This window comes from Lissotriton helveticus, chromosome 7 (assembly GCF_964261635.1).
Source record: "Lissotriton helveticus chromosome 7, aLisHel1.1, whole genome shotgun sequence".
NCBI classification, from domain to species: Eukaryota; Metazoa; Chordata; class Amphibia; order Caudata; family Salamandridae; genus Lissotriton; species Lissotriton helveticus.
Genome location: NC_136068.1, coordinates 60,335,712 through 60,340,350, shown reverse-complemented (window position 1 = coordinate 60,340,350; position 4,639 = coordinate 60,335,712). Strand labels below are relative to the sequence as shown.

Genomic DNA, 4,639 nt, shown 5'->3' with positions numbered 1-4,639 from the left:
ACTTCCTATCACACACAAGGTATACCTTGATCGGCTTGGAATTTATACTGGTGCAAGGAAACCTGGAAAGCTGGGAAATTCTTTTTCCATTCTATATGCAGGCAACTGCTGCCCCCAACAACACCATTAAGGCCCTAATAGAAACAATGTTGACATCTACAAACAAGCCCAGGTCCAATAATCTGGTGGTATCTAAAGAATATGTACAACTTGCAGGGAAGAACTGAGACAATAATTTGATTAATTGTACTTGGAAGCTCTCTATGACTGGGCTCCTCACGAGTCAATAATGGCGTCACAACTGCCCAAGTCAGTCAAGTCCAATCTCCATCAAGCAGTGGGAAAGCACATTTTAAAACATATTCTATTGGCCAGATCAGTCCTCCTTCCAATCAGAGAATTGAACCCAACTTGGAACCACCTCGATAATACCAACAGTTGTAGACAATGGAACTTCACAAGAGAGTTCTTGGCACACATAATTCTCTGCTGTCCGGCATTGGAACATCACAGCTGGCTCCTACTGGGGCCTTCTTAGAGCATAGTATTCCATTGGCCAGAGAGTCATTTTTCTCTTTTGTACACCCTGCAGTCAGTGGCAGACAGGGCCAAGTTTGGGAAATTTCTAAGCATAATACTTATCAAAGAACATGAGTAGAATACAGTGTTCACAACTTGCGATTCATCTCCCACTGTTGGTAACGTGAAATGGGCTTTACATTGAAGTAACAAACTTTGACTAGCTCTGTCACTGGGTTTCCAGAAACTGTGGAAGGTTGTATCTGAACGGTATAGACATCGCATTGCTACATTCAACTGGTACTTGATCCACTGTGGTCCCCTATCAGCCTTCATGACCAGCCTGACCTGGAGATGTCTCAGCCCACAAGAATACTTGTGTGGCTGGCCGCACTTTGCAAACCACACTCTCCAAGGCACATAGCATCTTAACTATAAGGCCAGTTGTTGCAACAAATCTTGATAAATTCTGCTGTAGACCTTTGGTACCTTCAGTATAGACCTGTTGGCACATAATTGCCATTTTAGCTAAAGTACCTTTTCATGCACTGCACTTTGCAGTTTGGCTCTATGGGTTGTGTCACCATGCCCAGTAAGATCTTTGACCGTTTTCTCCCAGGCATGATAAGCCTCTGTATATGACTCCTCATTAAGCCATCTGCACTTTACAAAATAAACTTTTTTAGACACTACACTTACATTTTTGGGTTGATTCATCATACCCAGTATGACCTTAAGTCATACTCTCCTAGGTACATCAGCACCTTGGGCCAGATGTAGGTAGAATTGATTAACCGATTCTTAATTACCGAATTTTACCGATTCGGTAATTAAGAATCGGTAAATCAGAGGGGTGGAGATGTAGGTATTCCAGATGTGCTGGAATAACGATTCGGAACAATTCGGTATTTACCGATTCGGTAAATACCGAATCGGTAATGCCCATTTATTCCTATGGGCATTTAAGCCCATAGGAATGAATGGGCATTACCGATTCGGTATTTATCGAATCAGTAAATACCGATTTGCACAAGGGTGCAGGGGGTGTCACTTTGACACCCTCTGGCCCCCCCAAAACAGGCTCGGGTGCCATGTGGCAGGCATACATGCCCTAAGGGCAGGTCTGCCTGTCATGTGGCATAGGTGTGCATGCACACATGTGCATGCACACCGGAATCGGTATTTTACCATCAAATTGGATGTGATGGTAAAATACCGATTCGGTAAGGCTTGTGGGACTCAGAAGAGTCCCACCTACATCTCAGATTTACCGAATCGGTAAAAATACAGATTCAGTATTTTACAGAATCGATAAATTTACCGAATCGGTAAATTTACCGATTCTGTAAAATAATGCCCCTACATACCATTTCTGAAATACCGGTCGGTAACGGCTGAAAATACCAATTTTCGGCCGTTACCGACCGACCTACATCTGGCCCCTTTTATGTATAAGGCCTCGAAAATAGTAGACCCTGTGTCATTTCCATATATAACCTTTTATTATGTTTTCTGCACTTAAAAATCAAATACAGAAAACCGAATTCTTTCAGGCACTGTACTTTAGCTTTATGGGTTGTGTCATTATGTCCAGTAAGATACTGAGCCACCTGTGCCTTATAAACCAGAGACCTTGTGCAGTTTCTGCATATGATTCTTTAACATGTAATCTGCACTTCACCTTTAGGCTCATTATTTCGCACCTCATCTCTATACTTCAGCTGTAAACTACCTGTCAGTACACTTTACACGTTAACGTCCCGAGTCCTGTGGAATTATGAATTACTAACTTCTGCACCATCATGACATGCTACATATACGTCATTAATATGCACTCGCATCCTTTAATGATTTTAAGGAAAAAGGGGAAGCTGTTGTGATCAGAAATGTTTTATACACTATTAAAGTTTTGTTTAATTCATATGGTGCTGTAAAATATGTTCTCATATAAGAAAGTTATTTTAGGAGTGTTTATTGCTGTGTTCTCGCACTCTGTGATATTTGTGGTTTATGTAACTCTTAATTAGTTTCAGTAATCTTACAATGAACTGAACAATGACATTGGCATCAAAATATACCTTCTTTCCTTTTAAAAGAGAGGAGCCAGTGCTGTGAGTTTTCCCACAATCACTTATGATGTTTCTCCACTGACCAGCTGTTGTTTTGTATCACAGGGTCAGCTACAGAAAACTCATTGGAAACGTCATAGCTGATCGCCATGAACTCCATCACTGTCTATGAACATGGCCAGTTCAAGGGGCTCAGTAGGACATATACGGCAGATGTTCCGAATCTGGAACAGGACAGTTTTGGAGACTGCATCTCATCTGTGAAGGTGGTGGGGCAGCCATGGCTAATGTACGAGCATCCAAACTATCAAGGAGGGTTCATTCTTCTAGAGGAGGGAGAACATCCTGCGCTTGACATGAATGACAAGGCGTCTTGTCTGAGGCTGATCAGAGAAGACCTGACCAATCCAAAGATCACAGTCTATGAGAATCCCAATGCCTCTGGTATTCAAGCAGTTCTGACTCAAGAGACCAATCTAACGTTTGGAAACATGAATGATAAGATATCTTCCCACAGGGTCCAGAGTGGAGCATGGCTTCTGTACGAGCATCCAAATAGAGGGGGAAGGTATATTCTAGCCAGGGCTGGTGAATATCTGGCAAACTACTGCGATTGTGGTTTAAATGATCAAGTGTCCCATGTGTATCCTCTGCGCTGTGGGAAAGCCTCTGTGTCCGCCACACTTCTGTGGGGCAAGAAAAAGATAGAGAGTGAAAAGAACATCCAGGCAGATCAGTATATTTACGTCAACAACACAGACAGTGAGCAGGAGTTCACTGCTGCTTCTTGCAAAGAGTATGAGAAATATGTCTCCCACAGCTTTGAATTCAGCAATGAGTCTTCAATCAAGGTGGGTGCTTCATTTAGCTTGGAAGGAGTGGCCAATATTTCAGCAGAGGCATCCAACACCTTCTCTGTAAAGAAAGATGAGGTTGAGACATTTACCACAAGGAAGAAGGCAGAGTTAAGTTTGCCGATGAAGGTACCACCACGCTCAAAAATAACAGTCAATTTCATGAGCAAGGAGGTTACCATCTCAGTTCCAGTGGAGCTGAAAATTTTCCAGGGGATTAAGACGGTGACTGAATATGGCACATACCACTGTGAGTCTGGCACCGATATCTACATAGATGTGCAATCTGACACCATTAGTAAAAAGTAGTGTCTGCCACACCTTCCTCTTGTTATGGGCTATGCCTCAACATTGATTTGCTATTCTTTGATTAATTGTGCTTTTTCTTATAAACTGAGAAATCTTTAAAGGATTCTTTTAGGGCTTCCATTTTCACACACCATATTTCACAAAAGATAATTAGCTAGCAGGAAGTCATCCTGGGACCCAACCAATGTTCGATGACATAAAATTTGTTTTACTGGTAGGTTAACAATGAACGCTGACCCCTTACAAGAATGTCAATAAATAGTATATATGGACTCGGTCACTGGTTGTCATTGCTACATAGCAGTAAAACTGTATCCTCGAGTCAGAAAGACAAGGCTATACTTGGACCTCTCAATGGCAGTCACTGGGGCACCGATGTATGACTGGATGATTTATACCTTCAGGCTGTGCTGTGATTGGCCAGTGTGCATTTATGATACGCTTCAAGCTGACTGCACACTTGAGGTGCTTGACTGCAGTGATTCACTTGTGCCTGCAGGTGAGAAAGCGTCAGCACCCAGAGTGAAGGAGAGGTGGGGGGTGCACACGGGGGGGGATACCTGTGGCACCATCCAGCATTTGCATACACGAACCCGCAGGCACCGCGCAGTGCCTGCGGCTTCGTGTATGCAAATGCACGCATACATTTTTAACATTGTGGCGGGCGGTGCAGTGAGCACCGCCCGCCACATATTTAAAAATGAGGAATGCGCCCGCCACTGTGTCTGGCGCATCCTAATGCACACATCGGGACCCCCGCCCTTAAGGCCCTTAAGTCCCTCTTTCCAATGGGATGGCGGTCGGACAAAGTCCGCCAGTCATCCTAATGGGGGCCATGAAGTATTTGAGACCAATTCACAAAGAAGGGCCTAAAGCTGTACTTGTAGA

At 43.5% G+C, this 4,639-nt stretch overlaps 1 pseudogene; it reads left to right on the top strand.

Annotated features, from left to right (window-relative positions):
- The first annotated feature begins 2,731 nt into the window (after positions 1-2,731).
- On the top strand, positions 2,732-4,298 carry LOC144766607 (epidermal differentiation-specific protein pseudogene; annotated as a pseudogene).
- Positions 4,299-4,639: the final 341 nt, after the last annotated feature.